This window comes from Rhipicephalus microplus, chromosome 5 (assembly GCF_043290135.1).
Source record: "Rhipicephalus microplus isolate Deutch F79 chromosome 5, USDA_Rmic, whole genome shotgun sequence".
NCBI classification, from domain to species: Eukaryota; Metazoa; Arthropoda; class Arachnida; order Ixodida; family Ixodidae; genus Rhipicephalus; species Rhipicephalus microplus.
In genome coordinates, this window is record NC_134704.1 from 142,839,436 (window position 1) to 142,858,042 (window position 18,607).

General features: G+C 49.0%; 1 protein-coding gene across 1 annotated transcript in view; it reads right to left on the reverse strand.

The window, feature by feature from the left end:
• shn (zinc finger protein schnurri) overlaps nucleotides 1-17,030 on the reverse strand; it is a 150,647-nt gene extending 133,617 nt beyond the window's left edge. The window contains exon 1 of the mRNA XM_075895991.1: nucleotides 16,084-17,030. The gene's annotated coding sequence lies outside the window, so the exon portion shown is untranslated. The remainder of the gene's footprint in view (nucleotides 1-16,083) is intronic.
• Nucleotides 17,031-18,607: the final 1,577 nt, after the last annotated feature.

Here is an 18,607-nt window from a genome sequence, read left to right on the forward strand (position 1 = left end):
ACTTTTGTGCCAAGGACTTTGGACTGAATAGGTTTTATATCTCTTTAGTCTTTAAGTGTCTTGGTTGTTCAATGCATGCGACTGCATTGTAGTGCGTATTGTTGCCTGTGTCCGTTGTTTCAAGTGTGGCTGATTGTACTGTGTAGGACGTTGTTTGTTTGGTGACGTATTGTATGTAACTATTATGGAGTGTGCATTCTTGTGTATTGTTTTCAATCTGCCATTGTTGAGAATATAATTTTGTTTGTTTATCAACTCTCGGCTCTGACTTGTTCTTTGGGCCACAGCCGGCGTCCGCTGGCGCGCCAAAAAGGACCACTTCTAAATTGTCCACGCTTTCGTGGTGCGGTTCGGGGGGCCGATACTTCGGCCCTTGGAATCAGCCCGGCGATCGCCTCCCTAATTAACGGGACCGGTGTGACAATTAATCTGGCGTCCGCGAAACAGGACCTTTTGGTGCACAGTGTGTCCAAAGTAGTAAGTAACAGCCTCGAGTTGTTGATAGTGCTATCGGAACGATTTTGTGTGTTGTGCAGTGTTCTCGTTAACGAGTGCAGGGGAGTGTTCCGATAGACTGATTTAGGCAGATACTTTTTGCACGCGGCAAGGTTTTATTTGCGAGTTGTGAGACACAATGGATCTCGAAAAGTTAGTTACGCTTGGTGAGAAGATGGGACTTTCTGGCGGCGAACTACGGAAGTGGGTAAGCCAGAAGGAGAAAGAGGCAGTGGAAAGAGAGAGGTTGGCAGCTGAGAGAGCCAAAGAAGAAAAGGCAGCTGAGCTAGAAAAAGAAAGGCTGGCGGTCGAAAGAGCCAAAGCGGAAAAAGAAGCTGAGTTGGAGAGAGAGAGGTTGGCAGCTGAAAGGGCGAAAGAAGAAAGAGAGGCAAAGGAGCGACAGCTGAAAGAAGAAAGAGAGGAAAGGGAACGGCAGCGGCAGCACGAGATGGAACTCGAGCGGCTCCGTTTGCAACAGCGAAGTGAAACTCCCGTCCAAGCTAGAGTGGAAAGCAGCGAACGGGAAGATCATGGCTTCCGCTTGAACCCGAGCAAGCTGCTCGTAGCGTTTGATGAAAGGAAGGACGACCTTGACGCGTACCTTCACCGATTTGAGACGATTGCGAAGAGCCAGAATTGGCCGGAACATCAATGGGCAACTGTTTTAAGTACCTGCTTGAGTGGTGAAGCGCTCAGTGTGTACGGTAGGCTGACGCCGACCGATGCAGCCAACTACGCAAAGGTGAAGGCTGCTTTGTTGAAGCGATTTAGATTCACTGTGGAAGGATTCCGGGACAGATTTAGGACAGGAAAGCCAGCTGATGGGGAGACGGCTACGCAGTATGCCGCCCGACTTTGCCATTATTTCGACAGATGGATTGAACTTTCAGGGACAGCGCAGGAGTACGATTAGCTTAGAGAGCTGCTAATTAGAGAACAATTTCTTACTAGTTGCCACCCAAGCCTGTCACTGTACTTAAAAGAGAGGAAGGCTGACTCACTTGAAGACATGCTGGAATTGGCTGATCAATTCTTGGAAGCGCAAGGTGGCACTAATTTGGCCAAGGTCAAGAAGGATTGTCCCGATGATTCGAAGAAATTGGCTCCCGAAGAAAAGAAGCGTGCACCAGAGAGCATTCCGCGATGTTTTCTGTGCAACCGAGTGGGTCATCGCGCGAAAACTGTCGAACGATCTTTACGAGCCCTACGGTTGTAAAATGTTTCAAGTGTGGTCAGACTGGGCACAAAGCAGATGCATGTCGGAACGGAGTGAGTCAAACTCACCAGGTATCCTGTGTGCAAGCAGCACCGAAATCTGATAATAATGCCGTCACTGATGGATTCGTAGAGTTGAACAATGGGGAGAAAATTCCTATTGTTGGTGCTGTAATGTCAAAACAGTCGACCGGTGTTACGAAGCGAATGCCAACACTGCTTGGAAAGGTTGCGGGCAAGAAGATTACGGTTCTAAGAGACACCGGTAGCTCCACGGTTATCGTGCGGAGAAATTTGGTACGGGAAAGTGAGTTGACAGGCAGAACGAAGCCGGTTTGCCTAATTGACCGTACGGTTCGGATGCTTCCCGAAGCAGAAATTGAGGTTGAAACCCCGTACTTCAGCGGGAAGGTTACTGCTTTATGCATGACGACCCCCCTGTATGACCTTGTCATCGGAAACATCGACGGGGCGCGAGAGCCAAGTGATCCGGAATGTTTGGGAGAAGACCCGAAGATAGAGCCCTCACCAACACAGCGGCCGCGAGATACAGTGGAGGAGCATCCCGTGACGGATCTCACTAGAGCCCAAGGTGAAGCTGCGGCGCAAGAGACAGCGAAGGAGAAGACGATCGTGTCGAATCAGTTCACGGGCCGAGCAACCGGACTTACGTCGGCACGACCTCAACCGACCGACAGTGTAAAGGAGACGGAGTTGGCCAGCCGGGCAAAATGTAGAGGCATGATCAAGCGGGTAAATAAACAGACAGGACCCGTCGAATGTAATGACGCATTAACGGTGTCGGAAGAGACAACGATGGCTGAGACGACGCCTCAGATATCGTCGTTGGAAAGGGCTCGCCGAAAAAGAACGTGGAAGCACAAGAAGAGATCGAGCGAGCACCGCAAAAAGGGGCGCAAGCGCTGCTCGAAGTACTCAGGATAAGTGCTGAGGTCAAAGCAGAATGTGTTTGGCAGTGTTGAGTGCCATATGTTGTGTTAATGTTGTGGTATCCTGTGTCACAAGTGTCGAAGTGTTGTGCTGTGATGTGATGTATAGTATTGTACCATTGTTGTAGTGAGAGAACTTTGTACATTTGTATTATTGGGAATGTGTGGTGCAGTGTTGTACTCATGTGCTGGTGGTTGTGTTTTCACGTGTTGTGTAATTGAATTACAATGTACAATTGTATTAAGTGATCTATTGTGAATGTGACGTGTCATGAGCGACGGACTATGTTACAGTCTGTGTGAGTGTGTGGTGACTGTTCGCGCTCGTTTGTGTGGTTTTGAATATTATGAGATAATATTCTTAAAGTGGGGGGCAGTGTCACAAAACGAGCGCTAAAAACGGGCGCGTCGCCAAATTCTTGCGATAACGGGCGGGGGAAACGCCGCGAGGTCAAAAGAAAAAAAAAGCAAACGTCCAAGGCTCCCCGGGCGCGCGCTCTCCCCGCAGAAGCGTGGCTTCACGACGAACCTCCTCACCCCACAACGGCGGCCGAGCAAGCACTCGATTTTTCCAGAACGAAAGAGGCGTGGTCATACCGAGTTGACTCATCGGCCGGAGAGGGCATTCCAACCATCTCGCCCTCTTCCCAGCTTTCTCTGCGTATCGCGCCGACGAAAGGACGAGAACCGTCTGGAATGCCGCGCGCAAGGTATTTAACCGAGCAGCCGGGATGAGAGATCAGGAGGAGACGGAAGTTAGCGCCAGAGCGCGTAGGGTATACCGCCGTGTAGTCGGCGAAGGTTTCGTCCGTAGAGACAAAGCAGGAGATGAAGAGGATTTCCACCTGAGGGGTGACGACTCGAGCTACAGGCAAGAGTGTGTGTTTACCACTATCGAGCGAGGACGCCTGGCGACAGCTGCGCGAGTGAAGCCGACGTGTTCGGGCGAAGAAGTTTGGAGCTTGGAGAGTGGCCAATTGAAGACGCGAGGTTTCCTGGAAGAGAAACTTCGAGGGCGCGGAACGACAACAACGCGGGACTTTGAGTGAGTGATTCTCGGAAGAGTATCATTCAGACTTTTGTTCCAAGGACTTTGGACTGAATAGGTTTTATATCTCTTTAGTCTTTAAGTGTCTTGGTTGTTCAATGCATGCGACTGCATTGTAGTGCGTATTGTTGTCTGTGTCCGTTGTTTCAAGTGTGGCTGATTGTACTGTGTAGGACGTTGTTTGTTTGGTGACGTATTGTATGTAACTATTGTGGAGTGTGCATTCTTGTGTATTGTTTTCAATCTGCCATTGTTGAGAATATAATTTTGTTTGTTTATCAACTCTCGGCTCTGACTTGTTCTTTGGGCCACAGCCGGCGTCCGCTGGCGCGCCAAAAAGGACCACTTCTAAATTGTCCACGCTTTCGTGGTGCGGTTCGGGGGGCCGATACTTCGGCCCTTGGAATCAGCCCGGCGATCGCCTCCCTAATTAACGGGACCGGTGTGACAACTACAAAGAGCGAGTTTTAAGTATTTACAAAAAGTGCGAAACAATGATTATATATATATATATATATATATATATATATATATATATATATATATATATATATATATATATATATATATATATATATATATATATATATATATATATATAATGTGTGTGTGTGCGAGCGTGTTGCTTTGACTCACCGTCTACAAAACATCTCTCATCGCACGCTGCGGATTTTATGCGACATGTGAAAATTAACGTAAATCGTAGCTTTCGTATTAAAGACGCCTGTACAAACTGTCCCCAGCTCACAACGCGTAAATATCCGCGCGAAGTTACGCAAGAGGAAAATAATACCGTATTTATTCGATTGTGACGCGCGGGGTGACTTGAAATTGCGTTCAGAAAGAAAAAAAAAGTAAAGCTGAAGTATTCGAGTGCAGCGCGGGGGTCATGTTTAAGTGGAAAATACCTGAAAAAGGAAATCTTGTTATATTCGAGTGAAAATATGGTATTTTGTGCAAGCGACCAAAATGAGTAAGAGTATAATGTACCCAGATTTTTCCCAGAAGGGAAAAAAACAAGTCTAGCGACTGACTTTTAAGTGAGAGAGAGAGAACGGCAATATGTGCGCGAGATATAGTCAGTTCGTTTGCGCTGTACTGGAAGACGCGTACTTGACCTTAACAAATACTTGCGATATAATACAAGCAAATCTCACTGCGGTTCACCTAACACTTAAAGGGCGTAATTTGGGGTAATCGCAAAAGGGACATTTTTCGTTAGGTTTGTATCTAGCGCCGACGTTCTCCACACAGCGGAATCCAACATTCCGTAAGAAATTTTTTGAGTTTTTAAGTTCCATTCTCTGAGAATCTGCGAGCCAGCCACACTGCAATGGACATCATCCCAACAAGTCAACACTGTTCTCCAGAGTATGCGAATCCAGCGTGCTGCGTGCAGCCTAAACGGCAGCAATCGCTGCCAGGGTCACCGGACGACAATTCCCATTGCGTGCATCGCGAGCAGATAGATGACAGGTTTGCCACTGGTACGTCGCGAATAGCAGTCTCCCCGCGATGTCACACTACGTTGACACGTCACTGCGAAGCAGATCCTTCCATATAGAAACCAAGAGCTTCTTTTAGTTTTTCTTTTTAAGGCAGCCGTAATAAATATATATTTGACGTCTTCTGAAGCACCATAATTACTCTCTTTAGGTTCCTCGACACCAGCATTTCTATTTGGGACTAGCAAAAAAAAAAATTGTGTCAGTGCTTCTCTAAGACCAGAGCCCTAGTTGTGCATTGGGAACCTCACGTCTCGTACAAGTCACGTGATCACCCGCGTGTCTCGCGAGCTGCGCCTGCCTTTCGGCTTCCCAACATTCGCGCGAGTAAAAAAAAAAAGATAGAGAGTGACGTTCGCGGGAATGTTAGAGGCCTGACCACACGCAGCCGTTGCAGCGCGTCGACGCGTGATTTCTTGAGAGCGTGCGGGATCGCATAGCCCTCTCTCTCCAAGGGGAGAGGGCGCGGCACCCCGTCCAAAACCAATGGGTACTTCTGGTCAGGCCTTCGTGCTAGGTGATACAGCCACACTGGACGGCTTTCACCTCGTGAAATCGTCTTGGGCGGATTGGTTCGGAGTAGCGTTTTTTTATCATTTCCCTGTAAGACGGCTTTAAAAGTAAGAAGAAAAAAAACGTTAAAAGCGAGTATTCATTGGAACTTTCGACGAGTTTGTTGGAGATGACGCAATAGCTTCACAGCACCTAAGTCAGCGCTCGTAGTGTCTGCTCCGTTCCCGCGTCCGCGTTTTCCGACTCATTAACTCTCGGCGATTCTCAGCAAGAAAATATCCGCGTAGTTGGCCTGCTTTTTTAAAAACTTCGCTCGAAAATTTCAAATCACAGGTCAAATCAAATGCTCAATGGTTTCGGCTATATCAGAAACGCTCTCTTGGATGAGCGCTGAATGAACTACAATTATGGCATCGTTCTTGGACCCATGCGTGGCATCAACCAAAGCACACGAGCGGTTCTCGTGCACGACGAGCTGTTCATACAAGGGGCGCAAATTTAATTTAAAATTTCAAGTTCGCTTTACTTCGACATCACGGGAGACATTACAGAAGTCGCAAACTGCGGGGCGAAAGCAAAAGAGCTATTCAGGCTCGAAGAGGGCTCTTTGACAAAATAGCAACAGCAGCATGAGATCATTACTCATTAGGCAAAATTTAAAAAAAATCACGTACTTCAGCGTAAGGTCAGTTCGCTTTTTAAAACACGTAGAAAAATTTTGAAACAAAAGAAACAGTAGAGACTGTTTATCGTAGGTAGACTGTTTAATGTTAGGGCAGTTAAGTAAGTCATTACTTGGTGACAATGAATAAAGAATTTCTCAGTCATGAATGGCTCGTGTTTTATAAAGACAGGCGCAGGGTGTTAAACGCGCTAGATCATTAAGGAATTATTCATGTTTCTTTCGTGAAGTACGGTTTCACTTCAATAAAATTGAATTGTACATGTCTGGCATTGGCTGTGAGGGCTTCGAAAATGGGCATGAACTGTTCATCGCGTGCTACACCTATATTTATTAGCAGAGATTTTTTTTTTCTGGCCCATATTCGTAAAAGAACACAAAATAACGTAACGTCCTGACCTTTTGATGAAGCAGGCACAACGTAGGCGATGCGCTAGCAAAACCGTGAGTAAGCACAGTAGCTGCACTGTATGCGCTGTTGACGTGATTAGCGGAATAAAAAATTTACATCAATTTTCATTATTGTCATTATTCTTGTTCTTGCATTCCGAGCGGTGCATCGAGCGGCGACATTTATCCGCCGCCCCTCGAAAAACCGAACCGTAACAAAGAAAAAAATGACATTTTCATCTCAGTCACTGGGAATGTACTTAGACATTATATATCGAAGCACCCAAGCCAACGCGCGCTAAACAAAACCGGTTCTTCCAGTATTCCTGCAAAATATTTTTTTTTTGAGGTTGACGCGACGCAGGGTTTGTATGTAGGGTTACCAAGGTGTACCGCTAAAGAAGACAGTAACGGCTGGCTCCTCGCTAGATTTAATTGTTTACTTACTCGCATTTAGCGTGCTTGAGAGAAAGCACATGCGAACACTGGAATAATCACCGAGACCAAATGCTCCAGCATCTGTTCTCTAAGCAAGCACAGCTTGTTCTTTCGCGAACCCAGCCAGATCTGCTGGCAACGCCTCGGTCGATCTTAATGCGAGTACTTCTTCCGTTCACACAAATTACATACATACATACATACATACATACATACATACATACATACATACATACATACATACATACATACATACATACATACATACATACATACATACATACATACATACATTTACAAACACATCAGCCAATGCGGTGGTACACTGCTTACGGTACTCGACTACCCGCAAGTCGCGGGTTCGAAGCCAGGCCACGGCAGTCGCAGACACCCGTGTACTACATACAATTAATTGCATGCACGTTAAGGAATCCCGGGTGGTCGACTTTTACAGAGCATTCTGCGGCGGCGTATAACCTCATGACGGTGTCCGCGATTTATGTCTCGCATAAAATATTGTATTCAAAAGCGGCACGTGTGAATTTTCTCGGGCGACGCATTGTTTATTTGTTTGATTTGCACACACGGACGCAGAGAAAAGAGGGACGGAGAGCAAGCTAACAACTGCCACCTGGACTCTATCGGGAGGAGAGAAGAAACACAGGAGGAGATAAATAGGAAAGAAGAAAGCGAAGTTAAAAAAACAAAACAATCGACGAAGTGTGTGACCCGGAGAGAAGCGCGGCGCACTCTCCTTCCCCACTTTCGATTCCTCACACACCTCAGCCATCCATCCTGCACGCCGCGTCACTCGCTATATACGGTGACGTCAACGCGCGCTCCTTCGCTCGGTATACACAGCGCACGACACTAATCACATTTACGTCACGGTCGCCGTCAGGTGTCTTCCGAGAGAATAAAGCCTTTTGTTAGTGTTTTCGTTTCGAATGATAAGGCGCGTAAGGTATCCAAATGTCGCTTCAGAACGCGGCACACCTCAGGAGGCTGCCTTCTCACCCTCGGCACCAGTAATTATCCAGACGGGCATCTGCTTAACCATTCCTATACTGTCAAGCTCACTCGAGCGATCGTTCATGCACGTGTCTGCATTCGCGAACAGGCTTCCGCTTAGTCAACGGAATACAACGAAGCCACGCGTCACCGCAATTCAGAGAAGAGAAAAAATTATATTCATCCGGGTTTGGTCATGACTTCCGGACTTAAACGCACTCTGTTACCCGTAATTTATCACTTGCAATAGATTACGTTTTGTTCGGTAGGCTTATAAGTGATCGATTACCACTTTCTTTTTTACGCGGTAAAGCTTTCTTACAAGATGGTTCAGCGAACTGCATTAAAGCTTTCTTACAAGCTCAACTACACATGAGCGTTACATCATTCTCAAGGCAATCTTTTTAAGGGAGATGCCGCTTCTGTAGCGCGAACAGTTAGTGGAACTCGGCAGACTAAAATTTCCTCCCCCGTGCTTCGCAAATACATATCTATAGTGGGTCATGGGAACATGTTAACTGCAAACGCAAGAATGAGTGAATGAATGCACTCCATGACTCCATTATCATAGCTCTACGCAGCTGCGCCCCGCCACGGTGGTCTAGTGGTACTCAGCTGCTGATTCGCAGGTCGCGGGATCAAATCCCTGCTGTGGCGGCTACATTTCCGATAGAGGCGGAAATGTTGTAGGCCCGTGTGCTCAGATTTGGGTGCACGTTAAAGAACCCCAGGAGGTCAAAATTTCCGGAGCCCTCCACTAAGGCGTCTCTCATAATCATATGGTGGTTTTCGGGCGTTAAACCCCACATATCAATCAATCAAGTTTCGCGTTTAGGAGTTGAACACGATAGCGATATCCTGTTCCGAGTGCGTACTTCAAGTTGTTATGCAGCCACTACGTGGACTTAATAGGCGCAGAAACGCGGGCGCCTCGTGTAGTGGGTGATCGGCTTCAAACCATGAAGTCATTGTGCTAATGACATTCTATGACGCCCGATGACAGTGCACGCTTGCACCACGCATTATTGCTGCAATATTTGATATTCTATTGTCAAGCATGCATACAGGACGCGTGTGTTTGGAAAGCACGAAAGTTGCTTTCACTGCATCTCCAAGCCGAGGAAGTTATTTTCACTGTACTCGGAAGTAGACGCGCGGCTGGGGTCTTTGACTTTTGAACCAATTAGATGGGACAACCTTTTCAGGCCAGTAAGGGACGGAGGGCTGGCATTACTTCATTTATATCTATGGCAAATAGTTTGGCCGTTCTGCTACCATCTCGTAATTCCATCATTCTTGCAGATTGCTTTTGTTAATGCTCTTACCTGACTTGACTGTTTCTTCAGATCTCTCTGTATGCCTGTGTTTGTGGGGATTTAAGCGGGAAGTTTTTATCGCTGTCCGGTCTCTCGAAGCCCGTTTTTCCTTCAAATACTTATACACAGTATGACGCAGGAAACTCTTTAAATATTTGTTATCCATTCTTTTTCGACCTCCACTTAACAGACATTATAATCCGACCTTCCCGGTCAGTATGTATTAAAACAAGTCCAGGAAAGGTATATTTCTCATTATACGAAAACCTTCTTTTATAAACTTTGTACAGGTATACGCTGCCGGTAAAACCATACTTGCAAAAGAAGGGTATTTTTGTTTTTTTCAGTCAACTGTCATCTCTGCGACATTGTACCCGAGACAATGGAACACTGCTTTATTAGCCGCATAGATGCCATTCTGTTTTGGAACAGCGTTCAACGAACTGTTAAAAACGATTTTAACATTGATTCACATACCACACGTTACCTTCAATGAACACGTCTTGATGAAGTGTCCTTTGGTATGTCTTTTGTATAGGACTGCACATTCTGTGGAAAACGCACATGCAAGAGCGCAAAGCAGAACCAACGACTGCTTGAAGTATACATTTCAAGTGTACGGTTCTTCATCTTAAGAAGTTCACACGAGACTGGCACCCCATATTGATGAGATGCTCATCCTTAACAACCTTTTGAACAACTTTGGCTCTTTTTTCTAAACTTGCTAAGTATATATGTATGTATAAGCCTTTGAATAGTTGTGCACTAGTTACGCGATTGTTGTCGCTCAGTGAATGCATCACTACGTCGAAGCAAATGTTATAATTTAAAGTGCACATTATAAGAAATAACATAAAAGGAAAAAAAAGACGCGAGGTTATGTCTGAACATCCACTTGGCACGCAAACGACCCGGGTTCGATACCCACTCTGATCCAGGGTTTTCTCTTGATTATTTTCAATTCGCATCGTTTTCGACTTTTCTGTCAAGCAAGATTATTTTTCGCTCATGACAAACGACCCCTACGCCGATATTTCTACGAAACGAGCTCTCTAACGTTTTCGCTTTAATAAATGCGTAGCAGTGGGGACTTCCTGGATGAGGACAGAAAGAGACACACCACTCCCCAAAATAGTTGGCTGGTGCCTTCTCGGGAAGACAGGAACTGGCGACGTAAAACAACGATGATTGAATGGTCGTCCCATGACCGAACCGCATGCAGGATGCAGAACTTCCTTGAATAGTCAGGATAATGTCCGTTGAAGCGAAGCCGGCTCGCAGATGCTAAGCAACGGGGAAAAAAAAAAGAGTCGACGACAAAGCTAGGTCTCAAGGTCCATATTGAATACATCCAAGTCGCCAACTAGTATAAAGGGTTGGTGCTTGTCATGTCGACCCGTCACAATTATGATTGATATTAGTCCACTCTTTTGCCGCCTCGGTCTCTCAGATTTGTTTCGATTTTACAGTACGTTACCCGAGCGCTGCCCTATATAAGGTAGCCGTGACAAGCCTCGCTCATAAGGTACGAATAGCATGGCCCCTAGAGATTAGCCGGAGCCCTCCCCATCAGTCACAGTCTGAGAAAAAAAAAGTAATCTAAAACAGCTTCCTTTTCACTTCACTACACACACACACATATCCCAATTATGTTGCGGCTGCGAAATTATGTTTAGGCCACAGTTGGAGGACAATCAGGCATCCTCACGATGACGTCACGCAAGTAAACGACACGTCAGGTCCAGTTCCGAGCTGCACACCACTTCTAACACCATGAAATGTCAGTGATCGACTTTAAGCGCTGGGCACTATAGTTCCGAAATGCACATCACTCATTTCTGCCGCTTTTATTTCGTTCTTTTCTGCGCGAGCGTCAATAATTCGCACCAGCGCCGCCAGGAGACGGCGTCATTTCGATGCGAGGGGATCAGTTGACTTACACACGACGTGCACTTTTGTTTCGTAACTAGAGTATCGGTTCCTATATGGTTTATAACATGCCAGATCACATAGACATACATTAAATGTTCGTTCATTTAGATTTGACACAACTTAGGAAAAAATGTTGGCACTAAACAAGCAGTGCAACGCTTATGGAACGCTATCCCAACAATACAATACGACAGCCGGTGCAGGCATAACTCGCCCCTACGGCGGCACGCAACGGTCGTGATTGGTCGGCCCTGTAGCACACACTGCGACGCTGGAGAGAGCGGTGGACGCGATAAAACAATAAATTATGACAGAGAGAAAGAAGCGTGTCAAGTGCCCCGTCCTTCAGCGCCGCCCGTCGGGTACTCGGGCGGCCGCCATCTCTGAGATGGTGCACAGGCCATCGAGTTGCAAACAGCAAAACAACCTCATCCATTAAAAGGCCTGATGTTATGTGTTGTAGGGAAGCTCGAGGAGACTAGAAATCTTTAAACAAAAAGAAAGGAGGGAGGGTGGGAGGACCGACTTCCATCCCCACCACCGTAGATTTAAGCACACTCTGCAGGTACAAAAGGACAGAGAAGCGCTTAATAAGCGCGCAGCAAAGCCCTGTAGCTCATTTTGAGGCGCTGCGACGCGATCCTTACCGGGCTGCAGAAATTAGGCGCCTTAGTCTTCTTCTAACCACTACCACCTCTGAAGCACCATTTTGTACTTGACGGTTCCTGAAAATTTTTGCCGCAGCGAATCCGTGAGGCGATAAACTTCTCTAAATGAAGCCATCCGATTATTACTTGTAATAGTGCTGCAAGGCCTCTTTATAAAACACCTATGCTACACACCTATACGCTTTTGAAAGGTGTGAATCCATAGGCCGGCGACAGTTGTGGAGCCCACTCAGACTCACTCGTTAAACATAATTTTTACGCTAAGGGTTCACTCGGACCCCCCAGAACATTACTCACCCGGACTCGCGGCTTGATCCGAGCCTGAGTTTGTCGACTCATGAGTCCGTTAGTCTAAACTAGATTTTCGGCCATGGTGTCAATGCTCTTCAACGCAATCACGTAATCGGTGCTCCTTTCGGCGCCTTTAGATATGGTACCTTAGCATACTAGGTATGAGTGGTTGCAAACCAGTTAGGACATATTTCCTGACAGAGGTTACCGCGAATGATATAGCTATGAAGAACTTCTTTGGAGGAGTTGGCGGAAGGAAGTTCAAGGTACTTCCCATGTAATTCACGCTTTTGCTAAATAAATATTGAAATTGTGTATGAAGGATACTGCTTTCAAATACGTGTGAGCAGACATGAGTATAAACGCAAATCCAGGTAAGGCTGATAAACACGCTGAAGATGAGTAGATAGGGTTCTATATCTGAACCGCACAAAAGCATGCCTTGCATTTCCTACTAACCAGCATGGTGAGGACTCTAGTGAAACAAGCTTATAGGTCTCTCCTCCTCCTCCCCTCCACCTTCTCCAATGATTTGAAACTCACGACTCTCAATGGCAAACTCCACGTCGTTGGTAGATTACGGCGCGCAGTAAGGGTTTCTTTTTCTCTTTAGTTTGTCTACTTCACCTCGGCACTGACGGCTCCTGCAGGCGTCGTCGCGGTCCTTTCAGCGAAGTGGCGTCAGATAACGCAAAACGCGACGGACAGTCTTCTCCGCGCGTCTATAATTAGAGCACGCGACAAGACGCACGAGACCTTGTCCGAAGACAGCCAGGCGGCGGAGGAGGGGAGGTCCCGCCCTGCTCGAGGAGCGTGTTCTTCGCAAAACTGCGCTCGGGGCGACGACGTCTCAGCTGCGCGGCTCCCCTCTCCCTTTCTTTTTAATCGAGAGAGGCCAAATTTCTGCAGGAGCTGGAACCGACGACGTGTTTTCGAGTAAAAACGCATTCGCGACCAGTCTCGTTTGGTCGCCCGTAGATTTCAGATCGAATATTGTTCGTGACATCGAAGCACCCGCGTTGAATTTAGATTCGCAACAACTTTAAGCTTCAGTAACGCAGTCAGATCCTTTTTATTTTTTCGACAGGGTGGGGGTTCCACCACACTTTATGCACATATTCCTGCTTGCGTTTGTGTGCGGGAATATATGCACATGAAAATTTTCGGGAAGCGGGTCTGAACCTCCTCCTTTCACGAACACCTCAGTGGCTACGCCAGTGCTAGCTTGGCACAGATGCCCGCAAGCAAGGTGATAGAATTTGGGGGCTGTTAAAGTATGCGGTACGAATGGTGACCCCAGTTCCCATACTCATGTCTCTGGCTGGTTTGAAGCGTCGTGCAAGTGTACATACACTTGAAAATTTAATTCCAGCGTGAGATATTCTTATAAGTTTTTATTTTTGTGGGTGTGCGTCGAAACCGCCCTTCAACCCCGTTCGTAAGCACTTTAACAGTGGGCGGCAACGCTGAAGTTCAGTAAACACAGAGAGAAAACATTTATTGAGTAAAGCTTAAGAGTGAAGGTGGGAGGCTGGTTTCTTTTTTTTTTTTTTCTAATGAATACGGAGGCGAGAATGGCCCCTATCATTTATTTATTCATTGCCCCCAGGGCTCACAAGAAGCGTTACATAGGAGTGGGGCTACATAAATAGTGGATTATAAGGCACGTAAAAAACGGGGAACTCAAAGAAATAAACCAAGAGCAAAAAGGCATGAGCCAAGACACGCACGTTACGGTACAATAACCAGTACCATTATACCGACATAATAACCATTGGTAATATAGGTAATAACCATGATAGCGACAAAAGGCCATGCAGTTCGTCATGCCAGCGAATTGTAAGAGCATGCCGCACTTCGATAACTAAAGGGCGCCGTAGTTAGTGGGCGTCGCAGACCACATGCGCTATACACAATGATGTCGTGGGTGCGATGGCGTAGCTGATTTTCGATTCGGGAAGTATGCGAAAACGCTCGTGCGAGAACGTTTAGACGCGCGTTAATGAAATCCTGATGGTGACCGATCCAAAAACCCCCAACGGCAGTGCATTTTACAAGTATACAGTGATTGAAGCTCATCGCACCAAAACGATTTCTTTGGTAAGCTTTTCAAATGTGGGGTTTTACCACACTCGGCAAATGCACGCTGGGCAATCCAGTGGGTCAAGCTACGGCGCAATGTTCGAGCGCCCGTTGTGCGTTCGGACATTGCGCCATAAACCGACGAAAGGTTTGGTCATTACGCTGCACGAAAGCAGTGACAAAACCTATGGTTACAGCAACATTCCTGCGTTACTTATAGTTTCTTTAATACATAATAGGAAATTCATCAACCTCATTTTTCTTAGAGGTGTGGGCAGCTTGAGCTAGTTGGTATGACATGACGATAGTTATGGCGCGAGAACAGAACGAAGACGCAGAAACAAGAAGGACACGAATTACACGAGCGCTCGTGTCCTTCTTGTCTCTGTGTCGTTCTGTTCTCGCGCTGTAACTATCGTCATCTCATTTTTCTGCCACAACTGCGTCCGATCACAAGAACTATTTTATAATAGAGCCACACACGACTGATACACGTAAAAAAATAAGGCCTTCATTCCAGACAAGCTCGGGCCTAGGCGGGGCGAGTTAGCCACCTCAACTCCAATCCCCGGAGGAAGGGGCGACGCCAATCCTGCAGAAACGGCTAGCGACGTAACAGCTGCAATAGGAATCCGGCGGACAGCCGCGGTGATCAGATTTGTTTTACGGCCTCCACTTGAAACGAGCCCCTTCGCCTCACGCGCTCATTCCAGCCGATCTCGGCCGGAGGCACACTGACCCTAGGTCGAACGAAGGCTGCCTCGCCGTCGCCTCGGGCAACGACCACTGACGTCGGAGAGAGCGACGCCGCTGGCTGGCTGGCGCGCCGGAGTTTCCCCGAGTCTGCCGCCGGCCGGACACGCTAACCATCGAACGCCGCCGCCGCCCTCCTCGCCACCTCCGCGCGTACGCAGGCAGGACGGACGAGGTGACACAGAGCACGCAGGAACGCGCGATCGTGGCAAGCAACAACAACAAAAAAAAAAAAATTGCTCGGCGGCTGACGGCGACGATGTCGGGACGTTTTGTGCGCGATAGGCGAAGCGATACGGTTGAGCCGCCGACTGGTTAGTAGGTGCTCGAAGGCTGCCCTGCCAAAGCGAGGGAGAACCGAGAGCGAAAGGCTACGCTCGCCGGTGCCAGGCGCATGAGACTAGCTCCGGGGCACGCCGAGGCCGTGCAGGCGGGCTTGGCCAGCTGCCCCCTCGGCAGACGAGAAGACGGCGGCGTCCCCGGCACACACTCTCTCTCTTTCCCACACCACTCGCTCTTTCGAGCACAAGCACACCCTCGCCCACCTCTCCGATGGCATGCATGGTAAATAAGGTATTTCCCAACGGCGGGCGCCCCGTGACTCACGCCTTCGCCCGGCCCACCTCGCTCCGTGCGCACGAAACTGGGCGAGAAATGAAAATACCAGCCCTTTCTCTCGGGTGAGTTTTTGGTCGCAACGGTCGAGCGGGTTCGGATCGCGGGTGACCTGCGGGGCCGCCGGGATAGCGCACTTTCGCGGGGCGCGTGTTGGTTGCAGAGAGAACGCGACTTGCCTGCTGCGAGTCGTGGGAAGAAGGCTTGTTCCTCGACGTGGCACGGGGCTCGCGGCGCAGCCCAGGCTCGTCGACGCGCTGCTGCTGCAGAGGCTGTGGTCGACCAGGACGCGGTGTCGTATCCGGGCTTCGGCGGCGGCCTCGCCGCGATCGCACTCATCGTCACCTCACGCACGGCCACCGACACCATTCACGAACTCGCGCCCAGGGATATCACCTCGTCGTAGCGCACATACACACCACGCACGCACCACCGCGTCGTTTCGTCGTCGCCGCAGAGCAGAATGCCACAGATTTACAAACAACCTTGAGCGCTGACGTCATAGGAAAGCCCGTCAGCGACGGCATACGAGGGAAGGGGGACCGCTGGAAATAATACGACGACGCCTGCCCGGCGCCATGTCCATGTTTACAGTCGCGAGCGGTTCGCCAGGAACTCGTCTGCGCCGCCGTCCGGCGAGGCCGTCGAGCAGAGAATGATGCGCGGCGGTGGCGCCATCTGTTCTCACGTTGCGCAGACGCACCGGCGCCTGCGGCCAATGGGCGCGCGTTCACCTTGAAACGGCCTCCCAGGTGCGCCGCCAGGCAGGTCTGGCGTCGGCCGAATCGGGTGAGGCAATCCCACCGGTGGAGAAGCGCCCCTTCAATGTGCCAGTTACGGACCTTTCGAGTGCGACGCTTACGACATCTGCCCCTAATGCTAAAACGATTTTGAAGACGTTTATTGCGCAAATACTCTCATATTAGTATTAGATGTCGCCGCACAGGAATGTCTAAATACTGGTCGTAAGGCAGCGCGTGTTCACCTGACGTACACGGCTTGGAGGTCGCGCTGAACCGGCTGAACCAAGTTGAAGCTCGTAAAGTGAGGTTACCCCGTTCTCCCTCACCAACCGTACTGTTGACGTCAGGTGACCCGCCTCGCCGATTCTTTCCCCTCGCGTTCGTTGAGCGCTTGTCCTTGTCTGCAAGGAGCAGCCAGCAGGAGTGACTTGCCGCTGGGCAGCTTTGCGCGGCTGGCACGAGGCAAAATAATGAGGGGGAAAAAAAGGGGGGGGGGCGCAAAAAGAGTGAGGGCGGCGCTCGCCGTGGGTGCGCGCAGCGTAGCGGCTCCCGGAAGGATTGCGGCGCAGCGCTACTGGCCCACGACGTGCAAGGGTCAGGGGACGACGTTCCGGCATTGCTGGTCGTAGCCGAGCTGCGCCGGCGCGCCAGTTGGTTGGCGGCCGATCGAATGCGCCTGCAAACAACGCCACTACGCAAGTACCTATCGTACGCAAGTTTGCGATGTGCGTTGCACCAGGTTACTTTTTTTTTCCCTTTTGATCGCGTGTGAGCGAAGAAGGGAAGTCGCTCCCTCGCTCAAGATGAAAAAGAAAAAAGTGGGCTCCGCTGAGCTCTCGGGTTACCTGCGCCAGCCTTGCCCGAGATTCGAGAACTGACGTAACAGCGAGCGTCATGACATGCGTAAGCACGTCATGCGCCTTTTTAATGGTCAACGGAAGCGAACAAAACAAGGATGGCTTGTGAGTGTGCCTATTGCAACATATACACACGCCCTTGCATTAACCTGCGCTCGCGCACAGCGTTACAAAAGAGCAGTCGTTCGGGCTTACGAGGGAAGCCGCGCTTTACTCGGAAGAGCCGCGCCCCGCTTACACGCGCGTTATTTTGATTACGCCTTCGTTTCCCTTTCCCAATCCTCCTTCTTGCTTAACCGATCGCGTAGATACTCCCCTTCCTGGTACACGTCCTGACGAACAGCTGTGTTCGCTTTTTCTCGCAGCAGCGATTCCGTCTTTCGTTCGGAGAATCATCGGTACAGCTCTTGACGTCAAGGGTAATTGTGCTCCGCTCGAAACAGGGCCACCGGCTGGAGATGCCGCGCGTCACTGTGCTCGCTTACAAGGTAAACAAAATGACAGCCCCGCCCACAGTCACTGATATCCCTCCCACAGAGAATTCCCACGGATGCCACCATGCAATAGCGTTAACTCGTATCCATGACGTCGAGGTGCTCCCCGAATCTTTTCTATGTGATTCTTAAAAGAGAAAAGTGAGCCGCGTAACTGTCTGTGTCACAGTGCGACACCTCAACAGTAGCTCACGAGGGATGGGGGTAAGGAGGAATTAAAAGAATAGGATTAAAGGTATAGAGATAGAGAAAGGAGGAAGGAGAGAGCGTGGCGCAGGGACAGTGATATACGGAAGGAGAAGATAGGAACGATGGACACGGTCGCAGGAGTCCGAGGAAGGGGCACCACTCGGCGAGAGCTCTTCTCGGCGTCAGGAGAGGGCGTAGGTTGAGCCAACGCCGACTAAATTTCACCGTTGTTAATAGCTGCGCTGTCGTCGGAGATCGCGGGGGCACAACCGGTCGGTACGAAATCCAGCGAGCGAGTCCCCGAATCTCTCGGACAGTTCACTTCACCATACAGCCAGCCATTCGGGCCACTGAGTTTAGGACAGAAATTTGAATGCCCTGGTAAATTTAGCATTGCGCACTTGGGAGTCACAACGAACC